This window comes from Chamaea fasciata, unplaced genomic scaffold (genome assembly GCF_029207755.1).
Source record: "Chamaea fasciata isolate MVZ Bird 193981 ecotype frontalis unplaced genomic scaffold, bChaFas1.0.hap1 SCAF_14, whole genome shotgun sequence".
NCBI classification, from domain to species: Eukaryota; Metazoa; Chordata; class Aves; order Passeriformes; family Sylviidae; genus Chamaea; species Chamaea fasciata.
The window spans coordinates 15,804,741-15,816,431 of record NW_027094099.1 but is presented as its reverse complement, the minus strand read 5'-3'; the positions used below and the strand labels follow the sequence as shown (position 1 = coordinate 15,816,431).

At 45.5% G+C, this 11,691-nt stretch overlaps 1 long non-coding RNA gene across 1 annotated transcript; it reads right to left on the bottom strand.

Annotated features, from left to right (window-relative positions):
- Positions 1–5,101: 5,101 nt before the first annotated feature.
- LOC136296927 (uncharacterized) lies at positions 5,102–8,259 on the bottom strand. The gene is made up of 2 exons (XR_010723032.1): positions 8,151–8,259; positions 5,102–5,619 (listed from the first exon to the last, which is right to left on the bottom strand). It is a non-coding gene; the product is annotated as an uncharacterized lncRNA (long non-coding RNA).
- Between the last annotated feature and the right edge of the window lie 3,432 nt (positions 8,260–11,691).

Sequence of the window (11,691 nt, the reverse complement as noted above, 5' to 3'; positions counted from 1 at the left end):
ATAATGTATACACACGTATAAATATGGCACAATCAGGCGAGCGAGAGAGGGAGACTGGACAGGAGATAAATACTGAAAAAAATAAATCAAAACATTGGTTCTTGTGGTCACGTCTCCCATCCAAAGATTAGACGAAACGCTGGGTTTCAAAGTACTTCAAAGAAACGATCCCCAAAATGCAAAAGTGGAAGGCAGAAACCAAAGGAGTGAGTCCGGAGTGGTTTGAGAAATGTATTTTCCCCCCTCTCTGTCGTTCACCCACACTCCCCCTCTTCAGTGCCTGATAAATGTGAAGACCCCTTTTCTCCCCAACTCCCGCTCAGATGGGAAAACTCAATTGTCTGCAATGTTTATAGTGTTAACCCTACTTATCTACAGAACCCTCCCCTCCCCACCCCTCCCTTTTCACTTTCCATAGACACACATTGATTATTAGACTGTATGGACCCCCCTCCTTTTCCATAACCCCACCCTCAACAACTGACCAAAATAATGACTTGTTGGAAAACTATAAATCATTTTCGTGTTTCAATCCCTGAAGACTCTATTTAAGTAAATAGGCTTACTGTGAAACAATGCACAGATCCAAGTCCTTCTCCGGATTGCTTCCAAATGCTGCCATCTCCAAAACTTTTATTTACAGGAGAAGAAGAGGAAGAAAAAGGAAGGGGAAGGATTTTTTTTAAAAAAAAAAGGCAACTCAAACTTTGCCAAACTTTATCTCTTCTTTATTATAAGCTTCAGCCTCGCCTTGGTAAGCCCCAGTCTGTTCTACAAAAGGTGGCTAGAGATTGAGATTTATTGGTTTCCAAATGAAAAGATTCATTCGATATAAGAGGTTAACTCAAAGTTCCTTAAACCGTGACTAGCATTGGCAAGGAGCTTTGCCTAGTCAGCACAAAGGCAGTTCAAAGAAACCTTTAAAAATACACACAGATATACATACACACAAACACACTCTCACACTTTAGCCTCAACTGCAATTTTCTTTTCATTTTTGTTTCTTTCTGCCATTACAAAGCCCTGAGCCCCTTTGTAGGTAGCTGGAGGTTTTCTTTTTTTTTTTTTTTCCTCCAAGCTGAACTTTGCCATTTTGGTGTTGACCAACCCCCTTTTCTTTTGCAACCAGTGAATGAAAAGACTCGATGAAGAAAAAAAAAAAAAAAAAAAAAAAAAAAAAGAAAAAAAAAAAAAAAGATTAAGAAGTAAACGGGGTGAGCAAAAAAAAAAAATCATTCTAATTTATAGCGAGCAGAACAACGTTTAAAAAATAATACAACCCCAAAGAAAACTCAAAAACCGTACAAAGGGGGGGTCAGGCAAGGTGACACGGGAGGGATAGGCAGCGGGCGCGCCCCGCGCTGCCGGGGGTGCTGGGAGGGTTTGGGGTTCTGTCACGACACATGTCCCCGCGTCCGTCTCTCCGGCTGTGTGTCCGTGCGCGCTCTCCGAGCCGCACACAGCGGCTGCGGGCTGCGGGGCTCCGTCCTGTGTGTGCAGCCTGAGCTATGGAAATGGTAATGAGGGAAAATTAACCCGGCCGTTTGTTACATTGCAGAGAGATCAATGCCTGACCCGGGGCTGAAGGATAGCTTACTGCTGCAGGAAAGATATGAGATAATCGCTCTGAAACACGCTGGTGGCGGGGACAAACAGGCACCCGTTTGAATATCAGTAATAATAATAATAATAATAATAATAATAATAATAATAATAATAATAATAATATCATCAACAACATTAAGGTCTCGCCAGAGCGTGCGAGGAGCTGGAGAGCGGAGGGTGCTGGCGCAGGGCTGTCCCGGGGGACGTGCGGACCCTGCTGCCCGACCCGCCCGCAACCCCGGGCCCGTCACATCCCCGGAACGGGATGGCAACGGGAGCAGGGACAGAACCTCGGAGCTGCGGGAGGCTTGCGGGGATATTAGAGGGGAGAGAGGCTGACCTTTTGGGGATTTATTTTATTTTTTTTTTCAGGGAGACCTCGAAATAAAACATGAGAAGATAAAGGGGTTGGACAAATTCAGCTGAAGGAGAGAGACTGAGCTGCTGTCTAAAAAGCAGCCAGCGGAGGCTAATGAGACCTTTGGGGTAGGAAAAGTGGACTTTTTCTTTTTTTTCTTTTTTTTTAGTAAGACATCAGTAAACCCACAAAATTGAAAATAGTGACAGTGCAAAATGAATCATCCTCCTATAAAGGGATCAGGAAATATAAAACACGAGCGGGGAGGGGGTGTCTATCAGGCGTGGAACATAATAATTTTTTTTATTTTTTTATTTTTTATTTTTTTCAAATGCAACTGAGGAAGGTGGCAGGGTTCTTCCCATGCTTCAGAAGACAATATGGGCAGTGTGATGTGCTCTGACCTGCCTCCTATTGTACAAGTTCGCCATTGGCTTCAGCGAGGGAAAGATCGAGTTTTATCTGAGTAAAGTCCAGCAAACTTTGCTGGATGGCAGCCCTTCCTCTCACTCCTCCTCTGACCCTCATGCAGGGTCGATGGAAAACCTAGTCTGGATGTCAAATGTCTCATTTAAGGCTTTATCCTCAAGATATTTCACATATGCTTCTGTCTTAGTTTATTATTACTATTACTATTTTTATTATTATTATTATTTACTTTAGTGAGCTTAAAATTTTTGGCTTCTTTTTAAGGCTAAGTGAAACTGTCTGCAGAGAGGATGAAACTTGAGGTCACTGTCCAGTCAGTATCCAGGGGTCGTTCACTAATAACGATGCAGGAGTTAAAGACAGAAACTTGTTGGCAGAGATTAGATTCTGCAAGAAGGAAAAACCTGCGAGTGGAATCCATTACATCTGCAGCGGGGGACGACTTTCTCGCCCAGATGAAATAAACCTTGCAAAGGATAGGGACGGACAATGATCTCCAAGGAAGAAACGGAAGGCGCTGGGATTATTTTGGGATGCCCGGAGCTGAGCCCCGGCCGCTGCGGCCCCAACGCCAGAGCCCTGCAGCGGATGGGGACCAGCCCCGCTCCCACCCTTAGCCATCAGAAATGTGGTCTGGAAAAGGCTCTGAGGCAAGGGGGAAAAAAAATGGAGAAAGATGGAAAATCGCACTTAAGATGACAAAACAGTTTGTGATCAAGGGAAGAGAGCGGCTGGTGAAGCCTCTTTCAAAATTAGGATTATCTTTAAACCTGGGAATTAAGAGTGGCTGAATGTGGCTTCGCCTGAGGGGCGGTAGTTTGTGGGTAGCGAAGGATAAAGTTTTAACCCGAGTACCTGACAAATAGAAATAATTACGGGAATGGTTAAAAAGACAGTGGGAAGTATCAAACGGAAAAACAAACAAACAAACAAACAAAAACAAATCGCGAAACTGCCCGGAAAGCTCGAAAGAGCACGAAAAAGGGGATTGGGTGGGGAGAGGGAGAGAAGTGGAAAAAAAGGGAGAGAAAAATGATTCTGTGATGCCTGGATATTCCAACAGGAATAAATGAAAAATGAGAAATGGGAGAAGCGATTCTGTGCAGCTTCTCTGGTCTATATAGCAGGGACTTAAAAATTACATCTGGAGCAGAGATGTCCTTGGGAAGTCGTTCTTGCTCTTTGATATCTCATATATATATAAAAATATAAATTTATGAATATTAGCAACAAGTATTCAAGTATCTAAACTAATTGATTCTGAACTTTCTTGGAATTTGTCCAAAGAGCAGTATAGTTTTAGTTGTACATTGCTTAAAACTCTATTTCTCAAGCAGTGTGAAACAAGTCATAAAAGTCATAAAGCGTATCACTGTTTTTTTCCCCGCACATAAATACTCGTCCAACACCCTCAATTCTCTCCTGATACACCTGAAAGGTACAAAAATAATTTCGAAGGCATGTAACTACACCATTACAGAAACCTGGAAACTGGTAATCCATTTTAACTGATTTAGAAGGCACTTCTGATTTGAGGTTTTAGTGGGAAAAGAAAAAAAAAATTAAGACACCTTCCCAACTATTTCTACTTACCCACGAGCAAGAAAGGTTTTGAAATCTAATTTTAAACCTGAGCACTAATGTTCCAGTTGGGCTAATGAGGTAGAACTGGGTTACTGTGCAAAGTATTGGGGAGGTGATAAAAAGGCCTGTAAAGTTTATATGCATTTCTGTTTTGCTCATCCCGCCCTTGGAAACACAGCCAGCAGCATCCCCAGCTAATCAGCCAGAACCAACCCCAGCAAGCGAACTTTTTTTTTTTTTTTTTTTTTTTTTTTTTTTCAATTAACAACACTATATTTTCAGCATTAGAGGCCACGGCTATAAATATCTGACTATTGCTCTTAAAAAAAAAAAAAATTACGACAGAAGACTGACTGCCCCCTCCCCCCCCCCCCCCCGTCCCCCCCATCCCTGCACACCCACACTTTTCGTGTCTAAAATTAGCAGGAAAACTATGCAGTGGAGAGAAAGTGCGATGTAGCTAAAGGCAGGGAGGCTTCATTAGTTCCCGCAAAGGCTCGAGCTGGAGCCGGGGCCGGAGCGCCAGCCATCAAAAGGAGCCAACTGCATCTTTGCAGATCATTTTGGCGCTTCAGAGAGCGATTCAGGCTGGAAATCTGTAAAATCCACGCAAACCTTTCTCCTCTCGCTACTAGGCACCCTTTGACACAGTTGTATTGAAGTTGGGGCTGGAAGGTCCTTGGAGGTCTCCAAGTGTGACAGTACTTAGAATAGCGGGTAGATGGCACAATTTTCTAACATTTAGAGAGAAGAACCCACGCTGGGAGCAATAAGTCCATTTAAAAGCCCTTTATTTAAAAGGAACAAAGATAACTGACAAACAAAGTACAGAGACATCTCAATGAAATTTCTAGAGAAGAATAAAAAACTCTCTGCAAAGGAAAACACAAGTTCTCGGGTTTATTTATTGTTTTAAGTACAATACCGAAATTAAATTAAATTAAAATGTAGATGCATCTAACAAGCTCCTAGAACCGAGGATGTTTAAATCAGGGATCCGGGATAGTAAGATCCGAGCAGCTATTTGAAAGGAAGGAAATTCAGAAAATAGGGGTAATGTTTCGGAGTGAATACAGCTCTCACATGTCTGTTGTTTAAAGGGCTCCATCACATCAGCACATGCAATTCTTTTTTTTTTTTTTTTTTTTTTCCAAGGCGAATCGGAGAAAGATGTGGTCAAGGGTGTGTGCGTGTGTGTGGGGGGAATGAAACCAGGGAAGAAGGGGGAGGGAGGAGAAATCTGAGGTTAGGAGCTACTTTCTAGGAAAGGGAAATAATCTTAAGGGCGCTATGTAGCTGCATTATTCTTTTTTTTTTTTTTTTTTTTTTTTTTTTTTTTTTTTTTTTATACAGTGCTTGAATCCAACAATGAATGGTGCTTCTTTCTGAGTTCATTCCTTTTATTCGCGTGCAGGCTATTGGGTAGGGTTCAAAGCAAAGGCTAAGAAAAAGGAGAGAAAAATTTCAGCAGAGGTAGGCAGCATCTCTGCGAGGTGGTGTGGCTCCTGAGAGCCGCTCGCAAGCATTTATGAAGCGACAGGCAGATAATTCAGGGACAATTCCCCCCCTTTTTATTATTCATCTTGGACTTCGCAACTCGACGGGTTTTGATACCGAATACACGTATGTTCGATATTTTGGGGCTGAAGGAAAAAAAAAAAAAAACAATAACCGTGAAAGTAGGGGAGAGAAGGGAGAGGGTGATGCCGAGAAATTAGGCATTGATCCGGGTTTGATCGAGTCTGGGAGCTTCCACCAGCAATAAGCAGGCAAACACTCCCAAAACAGAGACAGACACACACTCCCAGCTCCTCTGATTATGTTAAAAAGGAGGGAAATAAAAGGAGGAGGGGTGAAAAAAGAAAAAAAAAAAGAAAAGAAAAAGCGAAGAAGAAGAAGAAGAAGAAGAAGAAAAAGGCAATAAGCTGCATGTTCCCTCGAATCTGTGGTGCTGTAAAGAAATCAGTTTCCGTATAAATGATTGTATTTGGGTGGGTGCTTTTCCGACTTATTTGTTGAGTAAATCTCTCTCACCGCGCTGAAGGCGAATCCCTGTTGATAAATCCATCATTACCGTTTGGATACAGGGAGACAGCAGCGCCACTAAATTTATCTTACATTTGTAGCGCTTTAATAGACATTTATTAAATGCTTTCAGAGAGAGACATGGGGCGCCTGATTACATCCTAGTTATAGACAGAACATAAAGACACACGTTAACAGCAATTTACAAGAAGGAGGGGAAGAAAAAAGAATAAAGAAAAGAAAACAAAAGAAAAGGCAAAGTTTGGGAGTGAAGCTGCTGCGAACCAGGCAGCGTGCTCCTCTCCGTATGGCCCCCAAATACCAGATTTTTTTCCTCCTGCGTTTCTGGGAATATTAATCGTGGCCTATGGATGTGTGTGCATGTCTCCATATAGAGCAGGAGCCACGCACTCGCACCCGCAGATGCCCGTATGGATCAAACAAGGGCGACGCAGATTTCTGTTCCATTCCCCAACACACAAGAATACAGGAGAGCTTTTACAATAGATTCATCACCCTCTTCCACACTCGCCCTCCACCCCCTTACCCCTCTTACACCCCCCACACCCCTCCCCCGCCAGCTTTTAACTCTAATTTCAATCTTCTTCAACTGGAGAATCTCCAGGGACCTGGGCAAACTTGTGTAAAATAGTTAAACCAAGCGTGTTTCAAAGAGGATTGCTGAGTTCCTCTTCCTGCCTTAATAAACCGAAAGGCCCAGTTCAAAGAAAACACGCTGGAATCAAAATTCAAAATATCTCACGACTCGCACGGATGGAGCAGGCTCCGAGCGACGGATACGGCTCCATGCGTTGGTGGGCATGTAGTGACAAACATTTCACCCTCCTTTTTGTGTGCGTGGAAACCCTTCCTTTGGGCTTTTTCTCCCTTTCTTAAATACATATATATGTATATTTTAAACTTTTCTATTTTCTTTCAAACCCCTTCCTTCCACCGTCTCTCAGGTACACGTTTCAAGCCACCTCTCGCTTTCATAAAGTTAACCCGCTCCTGCAGAGATCTGATCAAATTCGGGTTCACGCCGCTCACTCACTGCCCTCCGCTCCACGGCGCGCCCGCACCGCGGAGCCTCAGCCTCAGGACCAGTGGTTTATACACATATACACATATATTTATTTTACTTTTTTTTTTCGGGCGTCTTGCAAGGATCGCCTCCGCGTTACCTTCCCACCACCCGAGTCACTCCAAGGGCAGCATCGCCCGGAGAACACATGGAGCTCGGAGCTTCTCCTCCTCTAACACCCTGTGGGTCGCCTTTCACCGGGGACAGGGACACATACACACACAGAAACACATCCGCACAAGCACAGGGATGATCTCTGCACCTCCAGGAAAATAAATAAATAAAGAGCCACCACGCGAAACCTTCCCTCCACCTCTGCCCTTTCGCGAGAACACTTCTTCTATCTAAAACTTTCCGAAAGAAAATAAATACAAGTGACACAGTGGTGGGGGAAAGCTCATTAGTTCGTTGTCCAAGTCTAATAAAAGAACAGAAGTGCAAATTATAGAGTTCAGCTCCAACACACGCTCTGTCAACTAAAATCAACCGAGTGCAGCCTTGATTCAAATAGCTGCGAAGTTGGTCCGCAATTCAAAACCACCTTCCCCGTCCTCCCTTCCCCTTCCCACCTCCGCCCTCCGCCCTGCCGCAGGGACATTTGGTCGGGAAAATATTGTTCCAAGGAAGGTAGTGATAAAGCTGAACATTAGGAAGAGGAGTGCGCAAACTCATTTCCCCATCGGTAATCCCAATAAAAGGAGCGTGGTGCTTCGCTGGGAAGGGCTGGGACGGGGGCTGCGTGTGCGTGTGGATGAGAGAGGGGGGAGGAGGGACAGGACTCCTGAAATAACATCTTCTTTCCAGCAAGGTAGAAGAAGAAACGGCCCCTTTGTTTTGATAATTAGCTAAGCCCAAACTAGGAAAGCAGATGTGTTTGCTTAGCTAATCATAAGACAAGTTTCTTTCAAAGAACTTCATTGAGCGATGGCAATTCTGAAGGAAGGAGGATTTCATCTTCCTCTCTCCCTCGCCTCCCACCCTCCATCTATTTTTATTATTATTATATATATATATACATATTTTTCCCCCCTATGCTTCTAATATGATAGAAACGCTTCCGATTACCTAGATGGGAAGAAAGCAAACCCTCTTCATCATAGCACCGGGCTCGCCCCCGGAGCAGCGCAGCCACCTCGGGCTCTCCCTGCTGCACGTTACCAGCCAGATCTGTTGACATTTTACTTGGGGGGGGGGGGGGGGGGGGGGGGGGGGGGGGGATGGGTAGAGAGAAGGGGGGAAAAAAAGAGAAGTGGGAAAAATAAAGTTTTAATGACATGTATGACATATTAAATTAGGCAGTTTTACAATTGGGTTTGAATGCGATGCTGACTGATTACAACTGTGTTATCAAAAGGGTGATAAGATTTATAACTTCGCCAGCACAAGCCTCTCCTCTTAATGACAATAGATGTTCAATAGCAGAAATCTGGTTTCTATTTCCCAAGAAGAGACGCTGTGTGTCTCCGTTGCCCCTTTATTATCGCAGGATTCAAGATCCTCTTTAACACAGCTCGGCACTTGGAAATCCACAGGCCAGGAATACCTTTATGGTCCCTATTAACTACTGTGTTATTTACACTTTCTCTGGTGCTTCTCACTCAATATCCGTATCACATACGAGGGGATAACACAGCCTCTCTCCTTGCCTTTCGCTGGCTGTTTTGGGTTTATATTTTGCATTTCTTTGCTTTACAAAAGGGGTGGGGGGGAAAGGGGAGAAGGGGGAAAGGAAAAAAAAACAACCCCACAGCTCCGTCCCTTACACCCTTCTCCTCCCCAGCTCCCTAAACCAACACATTAAGCAAACTTTAAAAACTGGGTTCCTATTACAAAGCAGCGCCCAGGACTAACTGCTTTAAAATTACTGCATAATTAGATTTAGTTGAATTTCACCATTAATTAGGCAGCCGCACTGCGGGGAGCCTTTGAAATCTGAGAAAATGGGAAAAATCATCTGAAGCACGTTTTTTAAACCCAACTTCAATAAATCCTGACAAGGCCTGCATTTCTCCGTGTATCTCTTTCCATTCTACAAAGCAAAGCGAAGCGAGCGCGATCCCCAGGACCCACTAAAGTTTTAATTAAAAAAAAAAAAAAAAAAAAAAAAAAAAAAGAGAGAGAAAGAAAATAAAAATAAAAAAACCCCATCTCCATTCCCACATCCCGCTCGTTATCAGCGGCGGTTACGGAGAACCTCGAAACATCCCATTTTCTCCTTGCTTTGCCTCGCTATCCCTTTTTCTTTATCCCCTTTTTCCTTTTTAATCTTTTTTAAGTTTTTTTTTTTTTTTTTTTTTTTTCCTCTTCTTGGGGAGGATGCCGCTCTCCCTGCGGGCGCGCACACCCCACGCTACCCCAGCCGGGGTCGGTGTGACCCCGCCGCTCCGCTCTCCGCGCTCGCACGGGGGAGATGCTTCCACAGGTCATTGACATGCGGATGGGGATACGCGCTCCGGGGGAAGCGCCCGCCCCGCGGCCGCGGCCCTGGCCCCGCTGCCGGGTGCGGGCCCAGCGAGCTCCGGGCGGGCTCCGGGCGCTGCGTGGGGCGCGGAGCGGGCCGCGCGTCCCCGACCAGGGCTGCGCTGGGCGAGCGGCGGGCCCGGGGCCGCCATGTTGGCTGGGCTCCGCCGCCCCGCACTTTTCCCACGCGTATCCCCCGCGGCCGCGCAGCGCCGCGCGCCCCCCGCTCCTCCTCCAAACCTCCAAAAAAAAAAAAAAAACCCAAAAAAAAAAAAAAAAACCCCACACCTTCAAAAATAAATAATAATAATAATAAAAAAAATCCTCCAAAGAAACCTCCCACCGGCCCGGCCCGGCCGCCGGCGGCGCGGCCCCCACGGCAGAGCTCCGCGCACGGCTCCGCAGGCGCGGAAAGGCGGAGAGGCGCGCACGCACGGACAGACACACGGACACGCCGCCGGTGGCACGCAGCCGTCCGCGCACACTCGCGCACACAGACACACACACACGCGCGGGCTGGCACCGCCCGCCCGGCGCCTCCTCCGGCCCCAGCCCCCGCTTTTGTCTGAACTTGGGGAGCCGCCTCCTCCCGCGTCCCCTCCGCGCCCCGCGGGGCCGCCGCCCCCCCGGCGGGGCCGGGGGAGGTTTGGGAGAGCGGCGGCGGGGAGGGGAAAGCGGAGCAGAAGAGGAGGAGGAAGGGGAAGGGGGGGTGAAGAAGACCTTTCCCGATCTGTGGGTTGCACCGCGGGCGGCTCCGCAGCTCTCGCTGTCGTTCCGGGTCGCCTTTGGGTCTTTCCCCGCCAGTCCCGGTGGCAGGGATTGGGAGGGGGGGAAGGAATAGAGCGAGCTAAGATCAGATTAAAGCAGAAAATATAATAAAAGGGAGGGTTGGGAAGGGGGGGGGGCGGGGGGGGAACCGCAAGGAAAAAAAAAAATTAGAGACTTAGAGGGAAAGAGTCGCCATGTTTAACAGCTTTTTTTTTTTTTTTTTTTTTTTTTCCCCTTTTCTTAAAAAAAAAAAAAATCTCCTCAATTCAACATAGAACAAGCTTCTCGATCCCAACCCTCCTCTTTTGTCCAATTCAATCTTTGGATAGATCTTTTGTTCTAACTCAGCATGAAAAGAAAAACTTTCTTTAAATGCTATAAACTTAAAACTAACTGAAGTCCCTAAACAAATCCTCCTCTGAGCATTCCAAACACATATACACGGGGCTTGTGTGTGTGCGTGCGTGTGTGTGTGTTTTTATTTAACCCTGGTGCATTTTCTGTTTACTATTATTCTCTGTGAACCAAAGCTCGCTGCAAGAAACTTATAAATACAGAGATAGCTTACAGGCTTTAAAACATAAAAAGCAGAGAATGTTTTGGATTTGAAAATCATAAATTATAATTTAATGCCAATAACAATTTACAACAAATGGTTGTTTACAATAAACTAACACAAAACAAACAAGTCAAGATCCTGTGTTCTTAGTAAGCATAAAAACTTCACACACACACACTCACATGGATAGCACTTGCAATAGAAAAAGCTAAATCTAGAGGTCAGCAATTCCCCTGCAATAATAGTATATTTATATATTTATATATATTTATATATTTATAGAAAAGGAGCCATGATTCAGATGTAAAACTCTGCTCAAATTCACAGTCATACGCCCCTCAGCCCCCAGTACAGATGTGTCTAACTGGAACACACTAAAGATCAGGGTTTAATCGACTTTACAGAATGATCTCTCCCCCTCCCTCTCTCTCTTTTTGTGAAACCACAACATGGTGTAGTTACGTGTGGTAAAAAGGGAGAGGGGGAAGCCTCAGACAAGAACAAAATTGCAAGCTTTCACATACAAAGCATCTGCTCTAGACCAAGGGGAGGGCGGGCGGGGGGAGAGAGAAAGAAAAGAAAAAAAAATGACACGCACACACACACGAAATCAAATATCAACCCTTTGCAAAAGAACCACATCATCTTGCCTTCCTTCAGGTTTGGGTTGGGTTATTTTGGGGTTTTTTTGTTTTTTTTCTTTGCCTGCTCGGGATAGCACTGAATTCCCCAGTGGTGTGTCCGATCCTATGCCACCCGCCCAGGCAGGTCCCGGCCCCGGTGGGAGCTGTGCCTGTGCCAGGGCTGCAGGAAAAGGGC